Below are 17,672 nucleotides of genomic sequence, written 5' to 3'. Positions count from 1 at the left end.
ACCAGAGGCGGTCTGCCCAGCAGCCAATGTTCTCCACCCCTCAGGCAATTTTGACCAAAGTTGAGCCGGAATTGAATTTTTACGTTCACACTGGGGAGAACTTTCCTTGCAGCTTCCTCCTAAGTCCTAACCCATCGCCATCGCCTGGAAAATTAAAGTAAAAATATAGGCTTCCTGGGAGCTTCCCTGTATATAAATAAACACCGTACCTCCTCCTGTTGTGGTTAGAGATCAGCAGCTAGTCTCTGGGCCTGAAAGGAAAGGTATGCTCCTGCTCCCGCTCTCCTCTTTTGGACCTCGTACGTGTACGACTGTATTATATTATATGTTACGACGATCATCATCATCAGGCTTTAATTAGTTCTGCAAATACAGGAAAAATGGATGCTCGTGCTCCCATGTTCGGGTTCTGTATCGTCACGGCGGCCGTCGCCGTCGCCGTCGCCGCAGGTGCCGACGAGGCTCAGCTGCAGACAGGCCTCGCGATTGCCCTCTGTGTCGTGTTCCACGCCGGAATTGTGCTCCTGCTTAATGGCGTCCGCCGTGCATGACATCGAAAGCCGACACCGGCGATGTTGTCCAGCAGCTCCCGTCACTCTCATTAGCGATGCTGAGTTGCTGACAACTGAGACTGGGACCGCCGGATCAGGGTTGCTCTTGCTGATCTTTTGCATGCACGCACTTCCCCGGATGTTTTTAAATTTTCAAAGTGGTTGTTTATTTTGTTGTGCACTGTCAGTTGCAGTAGACTAGGTTTGACTTGTACTATATATGCTTTCTGTAATGAATAACCGCAGCTGTCACTATATATACTTTATTTCGCCTTTCTTTTTTGCGCTGCATGGAAGAAATAGCCTTCTTTCATTCAGTACTTGAGAGAGGATCATATTGATTATGCTATTGCTTTGTCAGCGCTAAGATGTTGAATTTGACAAAATTTTGGCTCAGGATGCAAGAACTTGCTTCACGATAAAAGCCTAACTCGATCATCTCGAAGAGCTCCTTGAAACTTTTTCCCAAAATTGGGTTATTGAGAAAAACACACACACACACACACACACACACTATAATACCAGCCCTCCAACAACTATCGAATTGTATCCATGGCTCCTAAATCTCCTGGTCTGTTCTTGTTCTGTTAACTTTAAATTTTTAATAAAATTTTGTCTTCGTTGGAGTTCTTTCTACAAATCTGATAACAAAATGCTATGCAAACCCAGAGCGTGCTCGCCACGCCACTCATTTTGGACTGCTGGCGGGTTGCGTCTGGAATTTGTTCCTTGACTGATGAGATTGCAACGGCTAATGAGCATGCAAGATCTCCGGTAAACGAACAGCACAAACCTTTCACTGACGAGAAGTGATTATTATTACTATCAGAAGAGTGGACTCACGAAAACTTTCATCGTTTCTGCATACCTGGCACAAGGATAAAACTCGCGGGCACCAAATATTGTTGGATCACCAATTTAACTAGACTGTCGGCTGGGTTCGGTCTGAGAAGGCCTCCTCTCATCCTCTGCCAGTCTGTGCTCTCAAGTCTCAACTTGTTATGCGACTCTAGCTTCAGTATCCATGCAACTGAACAAACTGCTGCGTAGGTAAAACATAGCTTCTTCAGAAATGAGGTAGTATCCCTTATGAACAACTTTGATTGTGGATCAAGTCGATCCTTCAACCTCCTCGCAGTCACAGCCAAAGAAGCTGTAGTCCTTCTGTTTATGAGAGGCTTGACTTACTAGATTAACCTCCTTCTTATTGTTGAGAAACTTGACTTAGTAGCATATCGCTTCTGTTTATTGAATATACATACGTTCATGTAAAAATGCCTGACTACGGGTTTTGGTGGTTGAGTTTGTTCTGTGTCATCATTTAAACATTAGTGTCTGCAATAGTATTATCTGTAATATACAGTTAGCTAATTGCTAAATTCCTCTCATGCCTCATCCTACTTGTATTTCTGCAGGTCTGTAGCTACCCACTCACAACAAAAGGGATTCTAATGGGTCACATTGTATCCAATCACGAACGTTTTCAGGTTGCTTACCATGACCATAAAACCTTTAGACTTGACACCAATTTTGCTTCCTTTGTTTTTTTGTCATGACTGAACAAAGGCATCCTTCTGCAGGTTACGGACACTCCGATTCCTGGCTAGGCATGATGGTGAGTCAGACTTTGGTTCTCAAAGCACCCCCTTATTAAGATGCAGTGTGACTTTCATGTGTGTGTGATGCTTTTGTTATTATATTCAGACGATTAATTTTCCTTTGTGCCTGGTAAAATAGTACTGTAGCAAATATGGTTTATAGTAAAATTAAGAGTGTTTGTCATTTATATAGGGTGTCTCTTTTTTATATTTTACTTTATTGCTTGTTAAAACGCACATACTTTTGCAACATAGCTGTGTCTGTTTTCTTTGTTTTGGCGCTTTTTTGCAGATGACAGAAATAACATAGAGCGATTGACACTTCTTCTTATCTACCTATCATTGCCATGTACTCTCTGTGTCCCAAAATAAGTATTGATATGGTATTCGTGTTGGTCAAACGTTCTTAAATTTGACTAGATTTATAAAAAAAAAATCTTATCGATATTTATGTCTTTAAATAAATTAATTGTAAAAACCCTTTCCTACTCTTTCTGAGAAGTTAAACGTTTTTATATATTCTCTCTTATACATTTGCATTAAAACTCTTTCTTACTGTTTATCCTTTCTCAGACCCTCCTATCTTTAGATTGGCCAATGGATACGTGTGTGATAGACACGCGGATATATCTGGACGACCAGTCTATTTTTGGAAGCGTGGAAAGATTGAACTGTTGTAGATGAGTTTTTATTTCTGAGTGATCAGTCTATTTTTCGAAGCGCGGAAAGATTAGGAACTGTTGGAGATGAGTTTTTATTTCATTCTTATAAAAAATTCTAGATTGAAAGGTTTTACCGGAAACTCTTAGAGATGCTCTAATACTTCAAAGCAATCTGGGTCATTGATTTTATTGAGTTTTTTTATTTTTTAGCAATAAACAAATAATGTTTGAAAATAAAAAATCGACCAACATCCCGTAATCAGGGGAACCGTTTCCCCTCCGTGATTTACACAGAAGTGGGGCCATCCATTTCTACGTTTGTGTGCTGTGCAAGTGCAAAGCATGGAAAGTTGTCACGCCGCTTTTCATGCTTACGCGGCTCAATTTATATACAGAAAATGATATTTTTGTATATTTTAATTTATTTTTGAGAAATAATTATATGCATTGAAATATTTATGTATAGTTTTTTAAGTTTGGTATATTAATAATCACTCTCATGCATGTCAAGATATATATAGTTATATACCAGTAACGTTAGGATATTACTATAGAAAAAATTAGCAGGTTCATTATTATGTACACAATATGATGCTAAAATACATATTAAGAGTATCTTCTGAATTAAAACATGTTGGACGTTGGGAACCAAGAACGCTACAACTTGCAAGTGTAGCTGTCACGTTCGAGAGAACCTACCTGCTGCGATCAAATGGTTCCGCGTACATTAGATATTAATTACACTAATTAAATAAGTAATGTGAAGTTGCAAAATAAAAAGGCTTGAAATCACACATGTATCAATTAGATCAACAATATTGAGCTTCCACCATGGGCTATTAAAGCAATCGATAAAATAAGAAGAGCATTTGTATGGAGAGGCAGAAAGAAAGCTAATGGAGGACATTGTCTCATTGCTTTCCAAAGTCTGTCGATCTAAAGAACTTGGTGGATTGGGAATTGCGGATCTGAAATCTTTAGGCTATGCGCTCAGAGCTAGGTGGCCATGGCTGAAAAAGTCTGAACCAAATAAGCCTTGGGCATTTCTGTCACTTCAAGTTAGCAAGGAGGTGGACTGTCTCATATCTATGGCGGTGTTTACTGAAGTAGGAGATAGAGCTAACACCCTGTTTTGGAAGGACAGATGGCTGGCTAGAAAAAATATCCAGGAATTAGCACCAAAATTTTTTTTGTTTGGTCTCTAAAAGAAGAATTGGCAGGCGTACAGTACAGTGATGGAGGCTGTGACTGCTGAGAAATGGATTGAGGATATCCAAGGTGATCTTTCTGTTGAAGCTTTGATGGATTTTTTGGAATTGTCGAATATAATTTCGAACGTTGAACTGCATGGTGGGATACACGACAAGCACATTTGGAAATTTTTGACTTCGGGAGAATATACAGCAAAGTCTGCATATGATGCACTCTTCCAGGGCTCCATTCATTTCAGATCATATGAGAGAATATGGAAGTCGTGGGCTCCTCCCAAATGTCGATTCTTCATATGGCTGGTCTCCCATGACCGGTGTTGGACTGCTGATAGGCTTGCTCGGCGAGGACTCCCCCACCCGAACAAATGCCTGCTTTGTGACCAGGAACAGGAAAACGTTCAGCACCTCCGGATTGGGTGCGTTTTTGCTAGGCAGTTCTGGTTTTCTCTTGGAGCGTGTCGGTCTATCCTCTCTAACACCTCAGCCCAATGATTCATCTTGGGAGGACTGGTGGGAAAAAGCTGAAGCCGCTACCACTGGGGTGCGTGTGTGTGTTTGTGGGTTTATGTATGACTCCTCTTTCTTCTTTTAATGCAATGATATACGCAGCTCTCCTACGTGTTCGAGAAAAAATAATGATAATATGTAGGAGATTTCTCTTATACATTTGCATTAAAAATCCTTTTCTATCCTTTATTTCTTTTCACACTCTTCCACCTCTACGTTTATATATATTCTCTCTTGTATATTTGCATCAGAAATCCTTTCTTGTTATTTATTTTGTTTCACACTCTTTCACCTAAGGAAGTGTCGTGGGAATGCACGAAGAGGTGGAGGTTACACAAAATATTGTCGTACTATTTGATAGTCTTATTTTAGTTTTTATTAGTTATAGGAGATAGCGATAATTTTTTTGGGACGGAGTCCTTGTTATTTATTTTGTTTCACACTCCCTCCAAATTATTTATTTTTTTTCACACTCTCTCCAAATTAAAACTATTAAAAGATTATTTGAAGTCAACTATGTTACAAGATAGAGGCTGTGTGCGGTATTGAGAAGGACGTTTTGGACAACATTTGTAACACCCAAAAATTTGTTTTTAATTAATAGGAATTAATTTGAATTATTTAGATATTTTTTTTGTGAGCATTTAATTTAGTAAACAAATAAATTTTTGTTGAAATTAAAATTCATCATAAGCTTAGAAACATATTAGGTGTTCATGCTGGAGCATATTTAATTTTGAGTTGTTGACTTTTATTTAGAATTTAATTGCTTTCAAAACTCTATTTGGAAAATGTTTTGAAAAAGAAGAAAAGAAAAAGGAGAAAAGGCTTACCTGGTTTTTCCCCCGCAGCCCAGCCTTCCCCTTTTTCCTCGGGGCTTCCTTTCTTCCCCGGCCCATTCTTTCTTCCCCCCCACCGCACGCGGCCCACTTCCTTCTCGGCCTAGGCGGCGCGCCCCTCTCCCCTCTCTCTTTTCTCTCTTTCACTGACGGTTGGGGCCCGCGTGTCAGCGTCGCCCTTCTCCTACCTCTCGCCGTATGCGAGTAGGACTCGGCCGAGAGTCCCGTGCCGAATCCCACCCCTAGAAAACCGCGATTTCCTTGCCAAAACGCGCAAAGCCAAGCCTTATAAAGCTTTGTGCTCACCCCCGCACCTTCCTTTTGCAATCTTTAGCGTCTCGGGAACCCTAGACGCCGTTCTCCGCAGAGTTCGAGATCTCGCCAAGCTTGGAGACGAACTGCCACCGCCGCGAGTCCTTTCCCTTGCTCCTCGGCCCGAGAAAAGTCGCTAGGTGAATCCGCGGTGAGCTCCTTGTTCTACCGGAGTTTTCCTTTCGCGATTTGGTGCACGGAAACGAGGGAACCGTGACTCCGGTGAGCCCCAACAATGGCACCGCCGCCAGAGGCTTGAAGTCCGGCAAGCCCGCCGCCGGAGACTCCCTGGAGATGCTCTAGGGCGTTCGATCGACGATCAACGGCTAAAAAAAGAAGATACCCCTTCGCCGGGATTTTTGCTAAAGAGACCCCCTGGATCTGAGAAACCAACCCGCGGTCTCTAGCGTATTCCCCGTTTACGTTTTCAAATTCTAAAGACGTATTCTGTTATTTATAGGAATGCCACTGATTTTGTTTTGCTTATAAAATATTCATTTTAACTCCGTTTTTGTCCATTCAAATTTCGTTATATCCGTATTTACATGCTCTACATGTTAGAAGTATTAGTTTACTGTTTTGAAACTTTTGAATTCTGCAGTAGCATTTAATTAATTATTTCTCTATAGGAAATCTTAGAAAATTCATATCTTCCACGTTTTAATTCCGATTTTCGTGAACTTTACGTTTGTGTGATCGTAGCGCTGTGTAGAATATTTTTATAAACTTTTATCTTTGATTTCTCACTGTTGGTGCATTGTTCTAATTATAGCTTGTTTGCTTCGTGTATGATTGTCTACATTGGATTGCGTGTTGTTGATTGATGATCGGATATAAACGGTGAGCGATACGTTGGTGATCAAGGTCAATCTTTTGAAGACCAGCAGGCTCAGGAGAGCTTTGATCAAGGCAAGTATAACTTGGGATCATCCTTGTTACCTACTCACTATTAACTACACATATATATATATCATATGCATGCTATCACCTTGTCGACCTTAGCAAAATCATAGATGATTGTTACCTGGATTCCTTGTTACCTACTTGATATGCATTTGGTGTATATGTGCTAGTGCTTGATATAATCCATGATCTTGTAAGATGATTAATAGCTATGCAATGAACGTTAAATGATGACAAATAACTATATGAGATCTTGTCTGTAAGTGATCATCGGGACAACAGTGCAACTATGAGGGCTATAATGGCTCTGGCTTTAGCTCAGTATGAAGTCCTTTTCTAGCTTGTTAGAGGTTACCCGAAAGGGCAGAGGGGCTGAAACGTTTTGGGTATAGTGCGAGCCCCTGTCCCTATGTGTATAGGCTGCACGTCATTGTGCCATTCGGAAGGGGGGTATCTATATCTGCGCGCAAAGGAAACCTTGCGGCCCTAACATGTTAGACGAACTTTTGAAAGGCTTCATAGTGATCCCTACCGACCTCCCTAGGAAGGGGGTTAAGAGATTAGCTACCTCGGGCGAAAGGGTAAATCATGACTCATGGGTAAAGATGTACAACCTCTGCAGAGTGTTAAAACTAGTATACTAGCCGTGCTCACGATTATGAGCGGCCTTGGGGGTTCTTGCTGCGACGATGATGAGCTTATTAAGTTGTTATGTTCATTTGATTATCATTTATGCTATGAGATTAATTATGTTTACACTTGATCATGTGATTAATAGATTATTTATGCTACCTTAACAATTGCTATTTGATTATGAATATGCTATCCACTATTAAAAGCTAAATGCAGTCAAACCAGTGTCAGGTATTTGAGCCTCATGAACCTCTGGTTATACTTGTTGAGTACGATATGTGCTCACTCTTGCAATTTCCCAACACCCCAGGTTATGCTAATGATGATGATTGGAATGAGGACTATCGCTATGAGTATTAGGTTTGGAGTCAACCAGTCAATAGTGTCCCTGTGTGGAGCTTCCGTCGAGAGCGTTGTTTACTTTATGCTATCATTTTTGTATGAGACTATGTGATATATTATATTCCGCTATGTAATAAACACTGCAATGGTACATTTGAGATTTGTCTACTTATGTGTGCGACTGTTTCTGGGGCACATATGAGTCTTTTATGCATCCTATTTTGTTCTTAAAATATGGGTGTGACAAATTGGTATCAAAGCTTTGTTGACTGCTGGACGCAAGTCTAGTTAGAAATTGGCCGTCTTAAGGTTTTGAAATTGCTGTAAAATCCTTGTTCTATAAACCTCGATATTTTCCTCTATACTATATCCTTTTCGTTGCTATTCATCCTCACCTTGATGCTTATTTTAAAGACTTGTTCTCACCCCACTCCTTGCTTGATATGCTTTTAGAACTTTGTCTTACCACCTTCTGACGTCATTGAAATAGGAGTTTTAGGATCTTTACCCTTAATAGGAAGAGAGCGATAGTACCGCAAGTCGAGTCCATGCTTGAAGTGTGAACTTTTGATGCTTGGTTTGGTTTGTTATTATACTTATGCTTGATTTGGATCTTTGTAATGAGTGTAATGATCTTGTGGATTTCCTCTACAATTTCATTTAGTGATAGGCTTAAGGCATAAGGATTAATGAATTAAATAGTTGGGTTTGGTTAAAATTCTGTTTATGTCCCTTGCTGATCTCTGGAGCAGTCTGCAATAAATCTGGTACATCTCAAAATCTGTTCGTGCAATGTTCATCAAATTTTTCTGGGAACAAGTAGGCTTTCATGTCTTTCCAATGCCGCAAGAATGACATTATTATCTGTTATGAGCTGTGAGTTATGGCTGTTCAAAGTTGAGGTTTCTGCAGTCTGGAATTCTGGAACAGTTTTGGCTATGCTCAGTTTTGACTAAATTAACGACAGAATCTGTTAAAATGATCTAAATGAAGGTTGTATATAATTTATTTATCTTTCCAACGGTGTGCAGAATGTATCCTTTTGAATTCTGGAACTCGAGATATGACTGACTTTTTGAACTGCTAATGTTGGATGTCGCCCAGAAAAATTCAGATTCAACGACCTCTTGTATTTATCATGTTGGATATTACTGAGATATATTTATATACCTCGAAATGCAGATGGCAGCAAGAGGAAGAGGCAGAGGCAGATGCCGTGACAATGGTGCCAATGATCCAATTACTGTGGAAGAGCTCATGCAAACCCAGAATGAGATTATGCATGTCTTCATGCAGCACCTACAGCAACAACCTCCTCCACCACCACCACCAGTTCATGTGAGAGATAAGCGTGGTGCATTTATGAAGGGAAGACCTCTGGTGTTTACACACTCAGCTGATCCTATGGAGGCAGATGATTGGTTAAGTGCTGTGGAGAGGCAACTGAATATAGCACAATGCAATGATATGGAAAAAGTGTTGTATGCTTCTAGACAACTTCAAGGAGCGGCTCAGACTTGGTGGGAGTCATATCAAGCTGCTCGTCCCAACAATGCTCCTCCTGTCACTTGGTTGGAGTTTTGCAGAGACTTTAGAGCACGACATATCAATGAAGGAATAATGGAGCTCAAGCAGGAAGAATTCAGATCTCTCAGGATGGGTTCTATGTCTGTGGCTGAGTATCATGACATGTTTGAGCAGTTGGCTCGCTATGCTCCAAATGAAGTCAGAGAAGATGCTGATAAGCAGCGTCTCTTCATGAAAGGTCTATACTATGAACTTTGGTTGCAGTTGGCTGAAAATACCTACCCTACCTTCCAGGCTCTGGTGAACTGTGCTATTGTGTTGGATAACATGCGCAAAGGCCAGGACAAGAAGAGAAGGATGCTAGCACAAGGTTCTGGAGGCAACAACCGCCAACGTTTCAATTCTCAGCAGGGCGATCAGCAGAGGTTCCAGGGACCGGTTAGTCAATGGGATCGCAACCAACAATCCCAGCGTAATCCTAATCAACAACAGAGTGGACAGCAGACTTCCCGCTCGGGAAATTCAAATGCCACCTCTATGAAGAGAAGTGCTCCCAATACCCCTACTAGGTGTTTTTGCTGTGGGAAAGAAGGTCATATGTCATATGATTGTCCGGAGAGGTTCAACCAGCAGAACAACAGTCAAAAATCTAATTCTCATGGAGCAAAGGTGAACCATGTGGCTGCAGAGACAGTACAAGAGGGACCGAAGATTATGATGGGTACGTTCAGTATCAACTCTATTTCCGCTACAGTTTTATTTGATTCTGGAGCTTCGCATACATTCATATCACAAGCATTTGTTAGAGTTCATAGCATTCCACTAGTGGCCATGAAAATCCCTATGCTAGTAAACTCACCGGGAGGGACTATACCAGTTTTATATTGTTGCCCCTCAGCAAGTCTTTCTTTAAGGGGGGTAGATTTCCCGGTTAGTCCTATGGTTATGAGAACCTCAGGCATAGATGTGATCTTGGGTTTGGATTGGATGAAGAAATATACTACGGAGATTAAGTGCAAAGAGAAAGTTGTAGTTGTGACAACACCAAAGGGAGAGAGAATCAGTGTGGATGTAGCGGTACAGGCTCCACCCACAGCTACAGTGAACCAGCTGGATGATGATATTGATTTTCCGGACCATGTATTGAATAAATTCCCAGGTGATTTCTCAGAAAAGCTACCAGGTATGCTACCTGATTAGAGATATTGAGATTGCCAGTACAATGGAATTGGTATTTAGAGAGAGAAGCAACTTGGAAAAGAGAGAATGATTGGAGAGATTTGCCTACTTATATGTGCGACTGTTTCTATGTAATAAACACTGCAATGGTACATTTGAGATTTGCCTACTTATATGTGCGACTGTTTCTATGAATCTTTTATGCATCCTATTTTGTTCTTAATGACAACATTGGTCTCTATATAATTCTCAACGACGATTTTGCATGCCTGAAGACATTTTTTGGTATACCATGGAAACTAACATTGGTCTCTATATTATATTGTTCGCAACGACGATCCTGCATGCCTGAAGACATTGTTTTCTCAACGACGATTCTGCATGCCTGAAGACATTGTTTTAGCAAGGGTGTACCGTGGCAACGGCCAGTCGCAACTAACATTGGTCTCTATATTATATTGTTCTCAACGACGATTTCGCATGCCTGAAGACATGTTGTTACTTGTTAGCAAGGGTGTACCGTGGAAAATGAGGCGGTCCGCCCGGCCGGCAGCAAATTAGGCCCTGTTTAGTTTTCCACCTAATATTTTTTCGTCCATCCCATCGAATCTTTGGACACATGCATAGAACATTAAATATACATAAAAAAATAAACTAATTACACAGTTTGATTGAAAAACGTAAGACGAATTTTTTAAGTCTAGTTACTCTATAATTAGCCTTAAGTGCTACAGTAACTCACATGTGCTAATGATAGATTAATTATGCTTAATAGATTTGTCTTGTAGTTTCCTGATGAGCTATGTAATTTGTTTTTTTATTAGTTTCTAAAAACTCCTCCCGACATCCTTCCGACATATCCGATGTGACACCCAAAAAATTTTTATCTCCAATCTAAACAGGGCCTTAATATTCCCAACCCCCTACTTTGGTTCCCTAGTCATCTGACTTGGTACATGGAATCTTTGTTACATCGAATCTTTGTTACTTTCACCCAAAAATTCAATTTTTTTCAAGATTTTCTGTTACATCGAATCTTTATACGCATGCATGAAGTATTAAATATAGACGAAAATAAAAACTAATTGCACATTTTGGTCAAAATTAACGAGACGAATCTTTTGAGCCTAGTTAGTCCATAGTTAGACAATAATTACCACAAACAAACGAAAGTGCTACAGCGAAATTTTTTTCTTCAAGAACTAAAACAAGGCCATATTCATCTGACTTGGTATAAATAGGTCTGCCTCGTGTCCGTTAGAGCTCAGAAGCTAGTTGTTCATTCCTGCCTGTCTTGACTCTTGAGTCTTGGGCCTTGTTTAGTTCCGAAAATTTTTGGGAAATGGACACTGTAGTATTTTCGTTTGTATTTGACAAATATTGTCCAATCATGGACTAACTAGGCTCAAAAGATTCGTCTCGTCAATTTCGACCAAACTATGCAATTAGTTTTTATTTTCGTCTATATTTAATACTCCATGCATGCGTCTAAAGATTCGATGTGACGGGAAATGTGATAAATTTTACAAAATTTTCTAGGAAGTAAACAAGGCCAAGCTAATCTTGGTCTGAAAGGGAAGGAGCCAGGACAAGGTATGGTCCCTCTGCTCTCTTGGAGCTCGCACGATTCGATCGAGAACATCAGATTCCGAAAGTAAATACTCCCTCCGTATCAGAAATAAACGACGTCCTGGTCTCTATCTTCGTTTGCGTTAAAAACGTCGTTTTGGAGCCGCAACCACAATGTGGACGTCCTTGCCCTTGCCTCTTCGTTTGGCACGCCGTGCATTTATGCATACCAACGCTCCGCATTGCACCTGCATGTGCCTCGATTCCTATAGACACCACGCCTGCTCACCTCTCGTGCTTGCTATATTTAGCCATTTGTGTTGGCTGCTCGCACTCACCGCTTACCTCTCGCACTCGCTGCTCGCCTCGCTTCCTCACGTTCCATGGATGCGATACCGGCGGACTGCTCGTCGGAGGAGTTGGCGCCGAACTCACTCCATGGAGATGTCGGAGGAGGTGGCACCGCTGGAGTCCGTTGAGTCGAGGTGGCGTGAATGCAAAAAAACGCACCGGCGAAAGGTGAATAAACGTGCCCAAACACGAGCAAACTGTAGAAAAATCGCGCCCATGCAAAATGCCTGAACTATTAAAAAAATAAGCGCACCCAAGGGCAATCGAACGCTGGACATCAAGTTTCAGACCGCTGAGAGCTTACCAGTCAAGCTATGGAAGGATACTGTCTAGAGGATACCCGTAGCCTCATTTAATAAGGGCAAACAGGGAAAGATACCCTCTAATTAATCACTTCTTGGTATGCTAAATGTTGTCCTAAACGTCATTTTTTTCTGATACGGAGGGAGTACTTAGTTTGTTGTTTTTGCCTTTTGGCATTTCTAGTTGCAAATTGAAAGCATTTCCAGTATCTTCTTGACCAGCAGCTACAGTTATTACTTCTTTTATGATAAGAGATTTTTTTTTTTGTTTCACAAATCTCACCGCGCAGAAATGGATGCACCCATGATCGGCCTATGCGTCGTCTCCGTCGCCGTCGGCATCGCGGCGACTGCCGAGGCTCAGCCGGGGACGACGTACTTATTGCCCCTTGCCCTATGCGTCGCGTTTAACCTGGGGATTCTGCTCGTGGCTCGCGGCGTCATGGGCATATAGCGCACGCCGGTGGACGCCGCCGGGCATGATGAAGTCGGCGAGGCAACAACGGCCGACGACATGCATGGCTGGTGGAACCAGCAACTGCCGAGTCAGTACAGTCTCTGTGCTGGATTGCACCTTCTGCACTCGTGGCAGAATCCTATAGTGAATAAAATACGCCGCTGCTACTTGTTTCGTGCACTTTCTTATTCACACACTTCTCCGGTTGTTCTCCGGATGTTGACTTAATAAAGTCCGAAAAGGGAAAGAAAAAAAAAAGATTGACCAATGCATGTCGCGCACACGACAGGCACACGCTTCTCCTTATGTAGTACCAGCACCTTCAGTTTTGGAGATACCGCAACACGATCATGCTTGAAATCACCAAACAAATGGATCTCCCCAGCTAACCCTCCAACATCAAACATTTTAGTTTGTCCTCAGCTTAGAGCATCTCCACGAGTTTGATAAAAATAACTTCCGATCTTGATTTTTGAGGAAAAAGAGAAAAAAGTTACCTCCAACAGTTTGGTAAAAGAGGTACTTAAAGATAAAAAGTTGATCCTCCTCAACTTATATATGTTTGTAAAGTGAAAAGAACTTCCTATCCCTCTAGTAAAAGATATGATCGGCTCTAGTAAACCAAAAACCAACAAACAGATGTGGACTCCACTATAAAATTTTAAATTTTAGAAAGCTACTATATGTTACTATTGGAGAAGAACAAAATTTAAAGTTGCTATTTCTTTTATTAACTTGATAGATTTATTAGTTTAGCAAATAAATTATATCAAACTCTCTCCCTCACTAAGGTAAAAAAAAGTCTCCTTAACTGAGGTAACAAAAGTTTAATGAAAAATAAAATAAATCTTCTTATTGTGTCTTTTGACAAGTTATATCTCCTAATTGTATAGTTCTATGTGGCTAAATAAAATAAGTATGTTTTGAAGTTTGAACCATTGTTTTATGAACATAGTCCCTTTTTATCTTCAATTTAGACAATTAGCACTTGTCTGAGATGAAGAAAAAGAAGAGATTAAAGATGATTTATTGTTTTTAAGTCAACATTAAGGCCAATAATTTTTAAGTTCATAATATGTCTGACACTGGTTTGCTCTCTCCCTCACTCCATTCATCCATCAGGAGGGGAGGATAGGAAAGGATGGGAAGAGGATGAGGATGAGGATGAGGAGACCATGACACTTGAACAGTTCAGATCCGCGACGCGTCACTTAAGATGTTGAATTTGCTATAAAGAAGAATAATGTATGTAACGATGTTGTTTTATAAAACATAGTATACTTAAAATTAAATTACCAGTATTGATATGAAATAATATTCATGTCAAAATATAAACATTATAAAGTAACAACTTACAAATTTCATTGTCATAGTGTATTAATAAACTTAAAGTAAATAATGAGTGTAATTGATACGTTTATGTTAAGGTATTTTTTTACAATTGATAAACTATTAGATAAATATTTATCCTAATCTATATACTATACTTTATGTATACAGTGTTGCATTATGCTTAGTTTTAGTTTAACAATGATAAAAGTGTGTAATTTAGAAAGATATTATGATCATTGATTTTTTTCTATAATAGTTTAGATTAATATCTACTCACTCTGTCCCCAAATAAATCAATTTCTAGAGTCTGTATAAGTCAAACTATCTTAAGTTTGAGTAACTCTATAGGAAAGAGTAACGATATTTATGATATAAAATGAGCATATTATGAAAACATATTCTATGGTATATGTAATGACACTAATTTGATATCATAAATCTTTACATATTTTTTCAAGAAATTCGGTAGACTTGAGGAATATTTTAGTTTATTTTTTCTATAGAGATGGATAACTTAGATGTAAATTAAAAGTGTCACTATATACTTTCATTCATATTGGTATATATGGATAATTTTAGATGCAAATTTAGGTGCTGTCTTGCATTATCTTTCATACTAACATAAGTGTGTAATTTAGATGCAAAAATTGGTTCAAGTTATTTTAAATTATCTTTCGTAATGGAATAAATTATCTTTCATAATAGAAGTGTGGATAACTTATATGCAATTTTATTCGTAATAGTAGAGCGGACATATTTAAAAAATATAGTTGTTTTAGTGACTATTATTGATGACAATGATTACGTTCTACCAGATTATGAAAGGACACATATTTCTGATTTTTACACTAATCGAATTTTTAGGATATTGTTTTCTAACTATTATTAATACTTTGTACATATGTCTAAACATTTAATGTGATAGGAGTTAAAGTTTACCGCTTGGAACTAAACGGGACTATAGTAGTAAGATGTCTAGGGATGCAATTATGCTAGCATGGAATAGAGGAACACTCGCCTAAAAAAAAAAGGAACAGAGGAGCACAATTATTTATGTATATATAGTGTTCATGGGTGAAGTTAGAAAACGAATATATAGTTGCACATATAGCTTGTGCTGGATTTTGCAGACATAGCGACGGCGAAGGGAATGTATATGCTCCCTGATCTCTTCCACCTCAATTTTACGACAAAATATTTCATTGTTCACCGAAATGGTACTACGTACTACGATGAGCATGCCAGTGTTTCTCGGCGTACAGAAATGGACGCTGTTGATCGGGCTCTGCGTCTCGTCGCCGTCCTTTGTCGCCATCACGGCCATAGCTGAGTTCCAGCCGGGCACCTACTCTCTCCGTCTAAAAATAAATGTATTTCTTTGATTTTTATAATTTATATTCAATTGTTTGTCCTATTAAAAAATTTTAATAAATATTATTTTATTTCTTATGATTTATGTTATTGTTAGATATATTTTTATAATGATTTAGTTATTTTATTTATTGTATAAAAAATTTAAATAAAACAAATGATCAAATATAAATCGTACCAGTTAAAGATATATATTTATTTGTGGGATAGAGACTTTACTTCCCCTTGCGCTCTGCGTCACATTTAGGCCTTGTTTAGTTCACCCAAAAAGCAAAAAACTTTTTAAGATTCCTCGTCACATCGAATCTTGCGACACATGCATGGAGTATTAAATATAAATGAAAACAAAACTAATTGCACAGTTTACCTGTAAATCACGAGATGAATCTGTTGAGTCTAGTTAGTCCATAATTAGACAATAATTGCCAAATAAAAGTAAAAATGTTACAATACCGAAAAACAAAAAAAATTCAAAACTAACAAGACCTTAACCTGGCAATTATGCTCGTGATGACTCACGGTCTCATTGATCGCCTGCAGGCATGAAGTCGGCGAGCCGAAGAACAGCCGGCGAGATGGCTGATCGTCACGCGTGTCAGCAGTCAGCATCATCTCTGGTCGCGGCTTGGTCTTTCCGCACTCGTTGGCAGAATCCTACTTGTCATGTACTCAGTACTATGCTTTCTAGTGCGGTCTACTTGTCATGTGTGTTTTGTGAGTTTGGTTGAGTTTCGTCTCTGTTTTGTTTGTTGTGTCACTCAACAAGTAATATACTAGAAAAAAAAGGAAGAAAATCACTCTGATCTCAGATTTCGGAGAAATAAGTGGCTCACGAGGAATGGAGAGACAGATTCTTAATATTTGATCTCGAAGTCCTCATATAACACATCTTCCAGTCGGATCACTTGTTGGAAAAACATAATGCTCACACATGTTCCACACGGGCAAGGAAGCATAATCTAATGAACTGAGATTCTTTTCTTTCTATAGGCTGAGGAGAAAGGATCCTTGCCTAGATCCAGAAAAAGTTGGATGTAAAGGAAGCTGAAGCGGAAATGCAATTCTCGGGTGAGGAAAGGGTTGTCTCAGGTACGATACGCCTGGGGCAGGATTGAATCGATGTACCTAAGCTAAACTTATAAGATTGAACCACCTATAGACGGAATTAGGAGAGCTGAGGTTTAATCCAAGACCAGGAAAGCACTAGCTATATCGAAGCCCAATGCCAAGCAAAGCCCTAGACGGAAAGTGAAGAAATTGGCTTCAAGCTTCGCCCTTAACCCAAGATGAGGTGGAGCCTTACCCCGACACAAGGTGGGACCCTCCCATTAGGATAGTGGGCTTAGTCAGACCAACATAGGTTGTCAACCAAAAAGGAGAAGCTCCCGTTATTGTTGGTTTATGGATATCCTAACCTAAGACAAGAGGATTGGGCTTAGAACAAGACCTTTCGGTGGATATGATCACATCTTCATGACAAGAGGTGTACACCTTTGGCCTCACTCAAGGTAATGGGTGACCAAACCTAATGAGTCTAAACAAATTGGATCTTATTGTGTAACAAAAACAGAGATTGGGAATGCTTGGCAGGTATTTGAGTGGCCAACCAGTAAATTAGGGAAATCAAACACATAAAGAAGTTTTCTTTCCAAGCCTGGTAACACCACACTTAAGTCGATTCAGATTAGCCAACAAGCGAATCCATTAACTCAGTCAACTCTTTCTGGTAAAAGTGCTCATCACTACTACTATATATAATATAGTAAATTACAGACAACACTCAATGCTAATGAGTGGATCAAGTCATTTACTAGTCAATGAACTGACTAAACCCTGTCTGTTCTGGGAATTGACCCACTTAATTATACACTTAGGGCAAGCCGCCCTGTGGTGATTAACTCCATAAAATCTGTATCAGTCTTGAGGCAATTTGGAAATGCTAGACAAAGATATTAATCAGAGTCAGTCATTTCCCTAGCTACAGTTAATATGAAAAATCCCGGGTAGGTAATTCAAACACGCCCCA

The 17,672-nt window shown here is 39.6% G+C and overlaps 1 long non-coding RNA gene across 1 annotated transcript; it reads left to right on the top strand.

Moving 5' to 3' along the window:
- On the top strand, window positions 230–871 carry LOC110436792. Its single transcript, XR_002454636.1, has 2 exons — window positions 230–263; window positions 376–871. It is a non-coding gene; the product is annotated as an uncharacterized LOC110436792 (long non-coding RNA).

Source organism: Sorghum bicolor, chromosome 7 (genome assembly GCF_000003195.3).
Source record: "Sorghum bicolor cultivar BTx623 chromosome 7, Sorghum_bicolor_NCBIv3, whole genome shotgun sequence".
NCBI lineage: Eukaryota > Viridiplantae > Streptophyta > Magnoliopsida > Poales > Poaceae > Sorghum > Sorghum bicolor.
The sequence above is the reverse complement of the archived record's forward strand: the minus strand, read 5'-3'. Positions and strand labels throughout refer to the sequence as shown.